General features: G+C 42.6%; 1 pseudogene; it reads left to right on the top strand.

The window, feature by feature from the left end:
• Positions 1-2,709: 2,709 nt before the first annotated feature.
• On the top strand, positions 2,710-9,979 carry LOC136488963 (uncharacterized; annotated as a pseudogene).
• Positions 9,980-15,061: the final 5,082 nt, after the last annotated feature.

The raw sequence follows: 15,061 nt of genomic DNA, 5'->3' as shown, positions 1-15,061 counted from the left end.
ATATATTTGTGTGCCAAATATATGTCGATGACATAATGTTTGGTATTACTAATCATACTTTTTGTGAGGAATTTAGTAGGATCATGACGAAGAGATTTGAGATGTCCATGATGGGTGAGTTGAAGTTCTTCCTCAGATTTCAAATCAAGCAAGTGAAGGATGGAACTTTTATTAGTTAAACGAAGTACACCTATGATATGCTTAAGAAGTTTGACATGGTGAATGCCAAGCCTATCAAAACTTTCATGCCAACCAATGGACATCTTGATCTCAACATTAAAGGGAAAGCAGTGGATACCAAGGTATATTGTTTCATGATCGGCTCTCTACTTTATTTGTACGCATCTAGGCCTGATATTATGCTTAGTGTGTGCATGTGTGCTAGATTTCAAGCTAACCTGAAAGAGTGTCACTTGGTGGCCATTAAGAGAATCTTGAGATATTTAGTACACACTCCTAACCTTGGTTTGTGGTATCCTAAGGGCTCTAAGTTTGATCTACTTGGGTATTCGGATTCCGATTACGCCGGTTGCAAAGTAGATCGAAAAAGCAATTTGGGGACATGTCAATTCCTTGGACGATCCCTAGTGTCTTGGAGTTCTAAAAAGCAAAATTGTGTAGCCCTTTCCACTACCGAGGCCAAGTACATTGCGGCCGGTGCATGTTGTGCCTAACTACTTTGGATGAGGCAAACTCTTTGTGATTTTGGATGTCATTTTACCAAAATCCCATTATTATGTGACAATGAGAGTGCCATTAAGCTTGCAAATAATCCCGTAAGCCACTCTACAACCAAGCACATAGACATCCATCATCATTTCTTGAGAGACCACGAAACCAAAGGAGATATCGAAATTCGCCATGTGAGCACCGAAAAGCAACTAGCCGATATCTTCAAAAAGCCCCTCGACGAGTCAAGGTTTTGTCCTTTGCATAGTGAGCTAAATATACTTGATTCTCGTAACGTCGTTTGAATTTTAGCATGCCTCTGTTTGATAAACTAGTATCTAGGCAAAAGAGTTAAAAAATTCATATTGTGCATGAAAATTATTTATAAAAGGCAACTTATGTATCATGATCATGGTCTGTATTGATTATTTGTTTCTAGTCATGGTATATAGGTGATGTGTGTCCATATCTTATACAGAGAGAGTCATATAGATTATAGCTAACTCTCACTATTTTGGGGAGTACGGTAGTGCCGCACTTTGAATCTCAATTGAGATTTGGTCCAAACGGTTTTACTGCAGGGCCCAGTTATTCTTCCTCTTATCCTCAGGCCCACAGTAACTTCTTTCTCTCTCTTCCCCCCTACACCGACGCCGTGCCTCTCTCTCCTCTCACACCCACGCCATCATCGTGTCATCGCCTGGCCGCACGTTGCCGGTCTCCGGCAGTGTCGCGATAACTGCTAGCCCTCCCTCAACGTCACTGATGGCTGCTACTGCCCCTGGCCTGAGCTATTTCTTCCATCTCCTCTACATTCCTCATTTAAGAAGATGGAGCACAGAGATAGTGATCGAAGGGGAAAAGGAAGATGAATGAGCAAAGAGACAAGGATCCACCTTGCCGTGGTCGAGGGAGGTCAATAGTAGCAGATAGTAGAGTAGCTCTAAGAGGACTTGGTGATAGGGGGAGGAGCGAGTAATACATTAAAGATGAGGAGAGGCTAGAGATGATAGGTCATACCACTGATGCCATTCCTAACAACCCACAGCATCTCTATGAGTTTGATGGCAGATACATGAGAGATTTTGAGGGTGAGTTCATCATGAGACCTCTAGATGACTCCCGCCAGCATGCAGTTGTCAACTATTCCAAGAGTTGGAAGCTGGTGGAAGAGGCAAGGAGGATCAATCCCTATGTAGTGCGCAAGGATTTGGGCCTTGATTATAGATTCTAGAATGAGTTTCATTCCAACTTTTATGCCACTGCCACTCTTGCATCCAAGAAAACCAAGATCATCAAGATGTAGTACATTGATTGGGATGAGATACAGAAGAAGGAGGAGCCTGAGTTTGACAAGGTAATCAAAATTTGTGACAGGTTCCAACTTTGAGACAACATGGGTTTCCAGTATAACTAGAATGATGAGGTCCTTGCACAGTTTCATGCCACATACTTCTATGACTAGACCTCTGATGAGATTAACTAGATGACTGATGGTCGGCACTACCGAGTCGACTTTGTACTTTTAGCTGGATTCTTGGCTTTGGGGAGGAGCATAGAGATTACACTTACATTCATGATGAGCCTCGAACTAAGATCCATGACATCAGTTACATGTAGAGAGATAGAAGGATTATAGATGGCAAGAGGAGTGATCTACACAGCTTCTATTACATCCTCAACAACCTCATCTGGAACACCATCAACCCAAAGGATGAAGCAACCTCAGATATCAATGGCTATGTGAGAAATGTGTTGGCTAGATTTGCTCTAGGTGGGGACAGGTTCAATGTCCCTAGATTTATGTGGACTGAGTTGAGATTTGCAGTGGAGGATGGGAGGAGTGGGCTGCCCTATGCCCCTTACCTAATGTTCATGATTGAGAGGGTCACTGGATTTTATTTTTTGAAGGATGGGATGCACTCCGTCTACAAAATTGAGAAGACCCAGCCAGCTGCAGCTACTTAGGGAGCGGGGAGCTCTCATGCTCATGTAGATATCCCTGAGTCTTCCCACTCTAGGTCTCGTAGAGGAGGCAAGATGAAGAAGTTTGGCAAGTGGTTGAAGGCAATCTTTGGCAAGTGCACCTATGCAGCTGACAGAGCGTATGAGACACAGCTTGAGCAGAGTCAGCAGCGTGGACAGGACCTTCCACCACTTCCTCCTACTCCACCTCCTCTGCAGTATGACCTTCTGAGTCTCTCCGACATAGTTTTAGATGATGATGATGATGATGAGCAGCAGGGACATGCAGCAGATTGGGATGAGACCCTAGAGGGATACCGTTAGAGACAGGAGTCAAGGTGTTCCACTCGCTACACCAACACTACTCACCGTTAGGGCCGTGCACATATTGACTTTGATGACGATGATGGTGATGGTGGTGCCGGGACTGCTACAGGAGGTGCTAGGTGGTGATGATATTTATTGGACGGACATCTTGAGAGATGACGAGTAGGTGTTGATCTTTTTTCTTTTCTTCTCTTTTTGGTACTTTATGCCAAAGGGGGAGAAAATTAGAAAATTAGAGGGGTCAACAACTTTTTAGCTGCGCTTCATGTCTTATTCGATGAGTGTTAGTCTTCGCTAGGTGGAAAGTTTGAGAGTCGCTCAAAACTCTAAATTGTGAAATAATGCTACTATTTGACTCTTTGTGTATCGGTATGGACATGTATCGTTGTGTGGATTAGAAGTCATCTTATTGTGCTAGGTAGCATATCTTTTTTGTTTGAGCTAGCTATGTGGTGTTTGACTCTGTCTTGCTTGTACAGTCAGGTGTGGCACTGCCGCACAGCAGCAAGCACATGTGTCCATAAACTATCATTTGCATCATGTTTTACATACCTGACACAGTATACAGCACCCCACAGGAGCATGGATGTAGGGGGAGCTCCATCACTTTCACTAAAATGTGAATCTTGGCTTCTTATGACAATTTGAGAATTTAATTCTCTATTCACATACTTAGGGGAGGCTCTACACTCATGGCTCGAAAAGTCTCAATATTTATTTCATATCTTTTGTAAGCTCTAATTGGGTTGTCATCAATCACCAAAAAGGGGGAGATTGAAAGTGCAATGAAGCCTTAATTGTGGGTTTTGGTGATAATGACCATGCAATTAGAGAACTAATGAGATTTATCGAGATGACAAGCAGGAAATTTTATATTCGTGGATGCTACACGAATCAGAGGAGCCTCCAATTACAAATGTAGATGGCTTCAAACTCAAAGGAGGTTAAATTCTTTTATATATTGAATTTGAGTATAGGAAAAGCCATACTATAAAGGGGGGCACAATGCTTAAGCTAATATATGCTACCAAGTGCTCAAACAACTAGAAGCATCCTCAGATTCATAGCTAAGACAGTCTATACTTCACTATTACCCTTGCTGTCTTGCGGGGTGCGAGCTCCGACTCTCCCGACCCCTTGGGTGCGAGCACCGACTCGCCCGACCCCTTGGGTATGGGCTTCGGTTCGGCCAACCCTATGGTCGCGGACTTCATCTCGCCCAACCCCAAGGTCACGGGCTCTGGCTCACCCGACCCTTTGGTCGCGACCCTTTAGATGCAGGGGGATTGACCATCTTCGTCCATCCGAGCGAGGCTGCCCTCCTTTGCTGGGCTGGCTGGGCTACCCATTTATGTGAGGCCTAGTGCTAGCACCTAGCGGGTGCCCCTGCCTTTGCCTTATTGCCTCCCATTCATTTGCTGCTAACCCGCCCTCCTTCGTCAGCATCACGGTTGTAGACCACTCTACCAATATGTTTGCTTTACATAATAATAATCTTAGCTCCCAACAGTTTAGCCTAGTTTGTATTTATGGTGATCCTCACCACCGTACTACCAATGCCATACGGTCGTAAGTGCTAGATTTTGTTGTAACTAACAGCAACTTGCCTATGCTATGTATGGGTGACATGAACGATATTATGCATGTTAGTGAAAAATCAGATCCTGGTAGGCCTAATCTAAGGCATATTAATGCTTTCTCTGACCATGTCAAGCAGTGTGGCTTCATCGATTTGGGTTACAGTGGCCCGGCATACACCTAGACAAACAAAAGATTCAGTGCCACGCCAATGTTTCAACGACTCGACCGCTCCGTTGCTAATGCGGAATGGTGTTTGGCCTACCCAGCAACAACTGTCTGCCACCTTCCTATACTCCGTAGTGATCATGCACCAATTCTTACTCCTCTCAACTCTACTCGCCACCGCACTAACAAACCTTTCTGTTTTAAAAACTGGTGGCTCATGGAATAGGACTATCAAATGGTGGTGCAACAGAGCTGGACTCGCTCAGCCTCACGATCCTTTGTACAAATGAAAGCGCAATCAAGTCATAATTGTGGGTTTTGGTGTTAATGACCATGTAATTAGAGAACTAATGAGATTTATCGAGATGACAAGCAGGAAATTTATATTCGATGATGCTACACGAATCGGAGGAGCCCCAATTACAAATTTAGATGGCTTCAAACTCAAAGGAGGTTAAATTCTTTTATATATTAAATTTGAGTATAGGAAAGCCATACTATAAAGGGTGGCATAATGCTTAAGCTAATATGTGCGACCAAGTGCTCAAACAACTACAAGCATCCTCAGATTCATAGCCAAGACAGTCTACACTTCACTATTACCCTTGCTGTCTTGCAGGGTGCGAGCTCTGACTCGCCCCGACCCCTTGGGTGCAAGCTCTGACTCGCCTGACCCCTTGGGTGCGGGCTCCAACTCACCTGACCACTTGGGTGCGAGCTCCGATTTGCCTAACCCTTTGGTTGTAGGCTCCGTCTCGCCCGACCCCAAGGTCACGGGCTCTGGCTCACCCGACCCTTTGGCTGCGTCCTCGTCTCACCCGACCTCAAGGCCACGGGCCTCATCTTGATCGACCTCTTGGGTGCAGTGTCCATTGAGGGCTAGGGGTATATATACCTTTCCCTTTTGTCCCAAACGGCTATCTATGATTTAAGTGACCGTTACAGGCTAGGGGGTATGTATACATTTCCACTTCCTTCCCAACGATAACTAACCTGCTCTTGTCTTCTCACTTCAGCATGCCCAAAATAGAGCAGGAGCTCTCTCTCTCTCACTCCATTGTTGACCTCAAGCCCCCAAGAAAATTCATTGATTTCCCCATCAATTCTTGAGGAAAAAAGGTTCATAACTCGATTAGAGAGCAACTCCATTGATTTACAAACTCTAAAGAGCACTTGGTTCATGTTTTAGCTGGTGGTTGTGTTTGTTACTCTTGGAGCTTGGCTCCTAGCTGGCTGGAGCATCACCCGACGAGCTTACCAAGTTTATGGCAGCCCCAGGAGGTTTGTAACCATCTCTTAAAGCTAGTAAACTCACCCCTCATCTCAAGAGTTAAGTCTCTTGACTTGAGAACAAGGAAGGGCTGGAAAGCTCTAAGCCTTAGTGGCTAACCTCAACAACGTGGAGGTAGGCAGGCCTTGGTGGCGAGCCGAACCATGTGATAAATCATTGTGTCACTTATGCTTGATTTATTACTTGCATGACATATTGTGGTTGAGGTGATTTCTAGGATTGAGGCCGATCTACTTGTGTGTAGTGTTCCCACCATTTTTAGCTATCGATCTGTGTTCTACTACCCTGCGGTAAGCTAAGAAATTTATCCGATCTAAATTTGGTTGGGTAGATTTTGAACTGTGAACTAATCTCTCCTACAAGTGCAGTAGTGTCGCGCTTACAGAGCGACAGTACCGTGGGTGAATATGACTTCAGTTTGAGTTGAATTTTTACAGGCCTATTCACCCCTCCCTCTAGGCATACCAAAGATCCTACAACAAAAGACCATGTACTTGGCCGCTGACCTTCATAAGTGGAGAAAAAAGAAACCTAAAATATCAGATCAGGTGGCTACAGCTGAGGATCAACTTCTGCAACAACAATCCATACCCCCCCAACTTCAAGACTTTGATCTGCAAAATCACCTCACGCAGCAGCATCACCAACTACTACTCAAGAATGAGGAATTCCACCTATAGAGAGCCAAGAAGAATTGGGCCACTCTCGGTGACTGCAACACTTCATTCTTTCACCTCTCCATCACCAAGAGAAATAGAAAAAACATGATTTCTTATTTGCAGAACACTGATGGAACTCATGCCACCACCCCTGATCAATTAGCTCACACCCTTCAAACTTATTTCTGAAATATTTTTAGCTCTGAACCTAACCATCAGATTTCAAATGACATAGGTTCTACCGATGATCATTCTATTGCAGAACATGCAAATGCTGGTGAAGACGCACTACGCTACACCAACTTAGTGCCACAGATAGAAGAACTTCACAGCATTGTCAAAAATATGAGAAGCAATGCCTCCCCTGGACCTGATGGACTCAATGCAGCATTCTACAAATCGGCATGGCCTTGGATCTTTAACAACATCCACACTTTGGTAAGTGATTTCTACACCTCAGCCTTTATGCATCCTGAGGTAAACCAAACCTTTATTGCTCTAATCCCTAAGAAAATGCAACCTATGTTACCTGAGGACTTTAGGCCCATTAGCGTCTGCAATGTCATTTATAAGATTATTGCTAAATCCCTTGCCGATCGACTTAAGCCTCACCTGCCTGACTGTATTGATCACTCTTAGGCTGCTTTTATTAAGAACAGGCACATCTCTTCCAACATCATCATCACTCAGGAAATTATCCACTCCTTCACTCTTAAGAATTGGAAGCAGCAGGCTTTCCTGCTTAAACTTGACCTTGCTAAGGCTTTTGACCGCCTTAAATGGAACTTCATTGCTACAACCCTTCGACGACTCGGGCTTCAAAGTCACTTCATTTGCCTTATTCATGCCTGCATCTCTACTCCCACCTTCTCTATTCTCATCAATGGTGAGCACACTGATGCTTTCCCCTCTCAGCGTGGTATTCGACAGGGGTGCCCCCTGTCGCCTTACCTCTTTGCGGTTGCCATCAATGAGCTTTCCATTCCTTTACAACATGAATTGCCTACTTCTAACCTAATGGGAGTCTCTCTTGGACCCGGCTACCCTCCTATCCACTCTCTTCCTTTTGCAGATGATCTCATTCTCTATGGAGCCACAAAGGAGCAGGAAGCTACCAACATTCATACTATACTTCAGGAATTCTGCCATCGGTCTGACCAGGTACCCAACCTACAGAAGTCATAGATTATGTTTAGCAGGAATGTCAACAACACTACTATAGCTGCAATTAAGAACATCTTTCTTGTACCTGACCTTCTACCTAATACTATGCACCTTGGTCATCCAATCATTTTTAATCACAACGATAGAAACAAAGCTTATGAATTTATTATTAACAAGTTCAAGGCTAAGCTTACCACTGTCAAGGCTAATAAGCTTAATCATTATGGTAGACTCACATACATTTAGTATGTTCTTTCCTCTATCCCTATGTACTATATGTCAACTGTTCTTTTCAAGACTTTTCTCCACAGAATCAATGCTATCATCAGAAGATTTTGGTGGATAGGTGTTCAGGAAGACAACCCTACATCCCCTATTGATTTCCGATCTTGGGAAGATATTTGCCAAACTAAGGACAATGGCGGCCTAGGCATTAGGGATCTTTACACTATTAATAAAAGTCTTCTCACCCAAGCCGCTTGGAATATTGTCACTAATAAGAATCCTCTTTTCTCTCCTATGCTTAAAGCCAAGTATTACCATGACATTTCTTTTTGGACTGCCAAAACAAATGGACCTCGCTTGGTTTTCTGGTCTTCTGTTTTGCAGGTCAAAAAAGGAACTATGCGCCAATTCTACTTACCAACTTCATGCAGGTAATACCTCCATTTGGTAAACCCCTTGGTGCTCTCTTTGGGAATCTATTCATGACCACATTCACTTGTCGGTTACTGATCTACCTCTCCCTGTAATTGTCTCCCAACTTTGGAATCTTGACTCTAGATCCTAAAATGTTGATCTTATTGCAAATATTTTTGATGATCAGGCTCTCCAGGCCATCACCAATATTAACCCTATCAACAGTGAACAGCAGGACACACTAAGGTGGATTCCATCAAAGAATGGACAATGCTCTACTAAATCTATTTACAGGCATCTCAGCTCCCAGTCGGTCGTCCAGCTTCCACAACAAGATTCCAGGAGTATACAACCACACGCAAATCAGATACTACAGAGGGTGTGGAAAAGCAACGAATTATCGCCGCTGATCAAAACCTTCACCTGGCGACTAATACACAGGGCACTTGCCACAACTAAAAGAGCAGCAAGGTACTCCACTAACATTGACAAACATTGTGCAGCTTGTAGAGCAGTGGAAGATGACGCACACCTCTTCTTCCATTGTCATCTTCCTCGTGTGGTATGGTTTTCTTCCGATCCACCTCTTTGAACTGATAATCTTCCTCAGGAGGAAGATGGTGTTCAACTCATCCTTCAGGCAATCATTTCTAGCTCCACCCCAAACCTAGTTTTCCACAAAATTCTTATCACCTTATGGTATCTATGGAAAGCAAGGAATGATGCTCGCTTCCAGAGGCAAAATTGGAATCCTTGGCAGGTGCATCATGCGGTGGTGGCCCATATTGCCACCAATCATCAAGGGACTGTTGCACTCAATGAGCCAACACCCAGTACTGAAGCCGACCTTCTGCCACCAACAACAGGCCGACCACGGCCAACATTGCCACAAACAGGTCAGCCACCACAAATGCAACAACAACCTTCGAACCAAAGGTACACAGTCACTATGCCGGCTCAGCTCCAAGGCAACAGGTGCTATGTGGACGCATCTACCTTGTCAGACCAACACTCAATGCCCCCTAGACAAGCTAGTCTCGGGGCATTCATACTTAACATGCAGGTATAACCACCCCAGGGATCTACGTCAAATCAAAGCTTGCTGGCTGCATGCACTTTAGTCCTTATGGCCGAAGCAGCAAGCCTAGCTTTGGCTTCCACTCTCATTGACAAGCTGAATTTAGGCACCACCACCTTCCTGTCGGATTGTGAACAGTTGGTTCACTTCTTCAATCAGGATGATCACTCGAACCCCCCGGATTGCACAATCAAACATTTCACTCAAATATTCTCCAACCATGCAAGATCTAGGGAATCCAAGATTTTCAAAATCAACAGAAGACTAAACACAACAACAGATGCTCTAGCACGCCAAGCTCTACAACAATTGTCCACTCGGAGCAACATCTTAGAACACTCATGCTCTTATGAGCACCATGTATTGCATTGCCCTCTATCTCAAGCTCTACAATATGTAGACTTGAATGTTGTAACACTCCTTGCAACGCGTTGCTGCTAATTAATAAAGTTGTTTGTTGTCAAAAAAAAAACTTTTAATGCACCCACCGCACGTCCTTTGGACTTTGGGCAATGCTATGGATGCATGGAGGATTCGGTTTTCAATACACTATTTGACATTTTTGGTATGGGACCGACATGTACCTTTTTTGTTTTGGATGGATCCCTAGATTGCGGATACGTCGCAAATCCGATCGTGACGTACTATACACACGAGAGTCCAATTTTTTTTCAGAGGATATAAACCTAGTGGTTAGGACACCCGCAATGGTTAGAGCTGGTTACTACCCCTAAGCCAACTTCTTCAATAATACTAACTTTTATCACATAACTTTTAACATGGATAGCCCTACAAAAAACTCTCATATAACTTTAAAATGTGTGCAAGAGCTTAACTCTCGATAAGAGCTAGTTTTTTCTTTCTTCTATTAAAATATAAGAAAAATACTTATTAAACGTCAATTGTTGAAGCTGCCCTTAGTAAAGCCTAGTCCCACGGCTCAAGAACCGAGTGAGAGTGCTTTTGCCTGAAGTCATTAGTCTACCGGAACCGGGCCAATAGGTTGTTGGCATGTCAGTTTGTCATGGACCCAACGTCCCAGCCAACTTCCACAGAAAACTGAAGCATGGAACTGTGGAAGCGAGTCTCCCCACATGGATTTGCAAAGGAAAAAGACCGTCTCATTTCTACATGTGGCTCCTTTAGATCCCAGCCAACTTCCACAGAAAAGAAAAGAGGTCGTCTCTCTTAGATAGAAAACTAGATTTTTAGACTCCTAACTTATGAAACCATCCAATTTACCTTCACGAGTGGTTCCTTTAACTGATATGACCATAGGCTACTTTTCCATAATGCTATTCTCATGAAAGATAACCTTTCAATCGTAAATTAGAAGGGTAACGAGAACCGTGCCTTTTGCAAAAAAAAAAAAAAAAAAAAAAAAAACAATGGATCATCGATTTTTAATGCACAGCAGCCAAATATATGTTTGGAGTATGATTGCTTTTGCTATAAGAGTTCATTGTAGACCATCTAATTTTGAGCAATACTGAACTTGGATCAAATTAAATTTACCCAATGGGGAACTTGTATACACAGTGGGTCTTGCTGCTGTAGGTTTACCTTGGTTATCACCAACCTCTCCAACCCCTTGGTGCTCTGGAGCTTTGGTTGAAAATTGAAATGCTGTCTACAGGAGGGGATGTCTTTGAACCTATGAATTTGTAACTTCGTTATGTGACTTGTGAAATTCAGTCTCTACCATTGTGGGAAAAAAATGTCTACCATCCTACGTGGTGCTATGTCACAAGAGAGGTAAATTGGACTATATGTTGCTAGTTCAGGGGTCAATAATTAGACTTTATTGAAAAATTATACAAATAAATTTTCAAAAAAATTTATCAAAATAGCCTTTGGAAAAAATATGCATTTAAAACATAAATATGATTTACTCTTGAAAATTCATATATATAAAATGTGCTTTAGCTCCAAAAAATATGAAATTAGCTTCATATTTTTTTTCTTCTAAAATCATACTTTATTAAATTTCCTAGCTTAGAATTATTCAAATTTTATATGATCTCCTAAATCTAAAACTAGGTCTAAATATAAAATAGTGGATGCAAGGAAAACTCCTTAGAGCATCTAGAGTATCTCCAAGTGCCTTTCTAAATTTCACTCTCTAAATCATCATTTGGAGAGTCATTTACATAAAAAACATTTTCTATATCTTTTCACTCTATAACATTTTTTCTATATCTCATACGCACTCCTATTCTTGTCTTCTATTTTTGGCTAATTCTTGTCTTCTATTTTTGGCTAATGAAAAATCCGAAATACAAGATGACTATATTTAGATGATCATTTGGAGAAGCTATTGGAGAGTAGTATTTTACCAAAATCTCTATTCCTACCATTTAGGAAGGATATAGAGAATCTTTTGAAGACGTTATTATTACAGACCGCAGCATGCATTACCACGCAACCAGCCGTGCAACTACAAACAATGGTTCATCAACCCCAACATGTATTTTAATCGTCGAGACATGCACGGAATTTTCCAAACAAAACAATAATTCAAATTAGGATTGCACATTACCAACATATATCATGTGATTTAATTAATTTTCCATCCATAGGACATCACAACAACGTGCGCAAACTCAGCGGACCATCAGTGGTAGCTATTGTGCGACTTCTCAAACTTCCGAACCAATATCTATGACTTGATCGGCTACACCCGGCCGGACAAATGCAACCCCTCCTCGTTTGTCATCATTGACCCAGCACTCGGTGTAAGTCCATCCACTACTAGAGAACTGATACTCACTGTCGACTCATCACCATCGGTTTCTTACAAACCGTGGCTGCCCGCGCATAATTTTGCCGATTCCTATCACTGTCGCTTTTTAGTTTGAACTAGCAGTGATATTGGGTCATCACTATCAGTTCTTGGCTCACCGTCGGTTCGGGAAATGGCCTAACAGTGATAGACTGCACAAAAACCTTCATAACTTTCTCATTTGATGTCCAATGAAAATGAACTTTACACCAAAGTTGTAGTATTCAATGAGATCTACAACTTTGTAGTTAATTTTTTTAATTTAAGATCGTTTTTATGCATAAATATCTACCACAAGATTTTTTGGAGTTAATACCAAAGGAATCCACATGCTATATAGACATATAGTCACAAGTGAGTGTGTAGTGGTAGCGAATTATCTCGGATGGAGAAACGACCAAAAGAAAAGTTTTAGGTCTTGAGAAGATATGAAACTTTGTAATTCACAATATTTTTATTTGAAATAGTTTTGATGCCGAAATATTTGATTTACAAGATTTTATATAGTTCATACCGAAGAAATTCATATGCTTTAGAGTATAAGTTAGTGTGTAGTGGCAGGGAATGATCTCGGATGGAGAAATGACTAATATAAAAGTTGTAGATCTTGAAAAATTATGCAATTTTGTAGTTGACAACTTTTTATTTGAAATAATCTATATAAAAAATTACGTTTGAATTTCTTAGATTTAAAATTTAATTTTTCAAATGACCTCGGATGGAGAAACGGCCAAAATAAAACTTGTAGATCTCGAAAATTTATGCAATTTTATAGTTGATAATATTTTAATTTGAAATCATCTATCCAAGTAAAATTATGATTGAATTTTTCTCATATTTGAAATTCAAATTCTTCAAACAACCTCGGATGGAGAAATGACAAAAACCAAAGTTCTAGATCTTGAAAAGTTAAAAAACTTTGGTTGATAACTTTTCATTTGAATTCGTTTAGGATCCCAAATACTCATTTAAAAAACCAGATGAATAAAAAATAGGGACGACGAATATCCCTAATAGACACAAGCGTCTTGCTGGTGGAGTTGGTAACGGACGAACACGCCAAGGTTGAGGTTGGAGGGTTTGAGCACCGGCGGCTGCAAAAGCGCATGTTTCTAGCGCAAAAAATCACATGACTTGTCGAAAAAATTGTGTTTTCGCGTGCGCGTGGCTGTCTGTTTGGGCACTGTCGCTTTGATACCGCCGGTTGATAGGGTTTTTGAACTAGCACTGATGTGCTATTCTGGGTAATGATCCACATACAAGATCCAACCTCGCTGCTTTGATACCGCCAGTATAGAGTTTTTGAACTAGCATTGATGTGCTGTTCCGGGGTAATGATCCACATACAAGATCTACAGCCTGTTCGGCTGGGGTTGAAACGATCGTATACGATCGTAGATTATTACTGCTGGCTGGTTTGGTGTGAGAGAAAAATACTATTCTGACTGGAAATTTACGATCGTTTACGATCAAGCGAACAGACTGCTAACCTCGCCACTGCCAGTTAAAAGGGTTTTTAAACTAGCAGTGATGTGCTGTTCTGGGTAATGATCTACATACAAGATCAACCTCACCGAGGCCCCATCACGGATCGGCTGGTACATAGCAAACCTCTTCCATGTCTTCTGCCGTCAGTACGGCACAGCATAGAGCTGCAACGCCGACCCGAGCCGCAACGTGACCAGCGTGGCCTCATGGTGGCTTGTCAGGTAAGTTAGTGTTTTGGTTGCTGGGATTTGCTGGGACAGGATGGGATATGGACCTCTTTCTTAGCCTGTTTGGTTTAGAGTCGTAGAGGCAAAGGGATGAATATACTCCATAGATATCGTGACTCCGCATCCCACCTGTTTCAGGGTCTGTTTGGAACAAAGATTTTTCGTAGGAAAAATGAAGAAAACGAAAACAGAGGAAAGGAAGACGAGGAGACCGTTTGGAACGAAGGAAACGAGCGGACCCTTTTCTCCGGAAGCCTGTAGCAACAGCACGGTTTCACCGGAAAAAACCATCTGCTCTTACCTCTGGTTTCACTTTCCTTCGCGCTTGCCCGAGGAAAATCAAATAAGAGAGAATCGAGCAGCTAATACAGTATATATTATCATTTCATTAAGCACTAATAATAACTATAGCATTCAAAGTCTTATGATTCTTGTGCTATGTATTCCTACGTTCCAAACGCTCATTCTTAGTTATTTTCTACGTTTTTCCTTTCCTCCATTATACCACTACATATTCATCTCATTTATGTATTTTTTTCCTATTCCTATATTTTCAATTCCTACGTTCCAAACGTGACCTCAACGGACAGAGTCACCCCTGCCCCCAACCGCTCATTTCCGGAACTGCTCGAGTGCGCTCCGTACGAAAAAAAAGCAGCGCTCTCCCTCGATCCAATAGCCCACGTGGCGGAGGGCCACCAGGAGGGCGCGTCCACGGCGGGCGGCGGCAGCGCTGCACCAGCACCGGCCCAGTGCGTGGTCGTGAGGGTGAGCGCCGGCCCCGGCACCGGCGCGCGGCCATGCGAGCTGCAAGCGTAGTCCTGGCTCTAGCGCGAGGAAATCGAGCACATAAAATCAAGCAGCCATGTGTGAGCGGATGGAAGACGACGAAAGAAAGAAAAAAGATAGAATGACAAGTGGACCTCACTAGTCAGGTTTTTTATCCCACTTTTAGATATCTCTCCTAACCAAATAAAAATAGAATAGTCCTCCATCAACCAAACACAAAACAGGACCGTCCCGTCC

This window comes from Miscanthus floridulus, chromosome 10, assembly GCF_019320115.1.
Source record: "Miscanthus floridulus cultivar M001 chromosome 10, ASM1932011v1, whole genome shotgun sequence".
Classification (NCBI taxonomy): Eukaryota; Viridiplantae; Streptophyta; class Magnoliopsida; order Poales; family Poaceae; genus Miscanthus; species Miscanthus floridulus.
The sequence above is the reverse complement of the archived record's forward strand: the minus strand, read 5'-3'. Positions and strand labels throughout refer to the sequence as shown.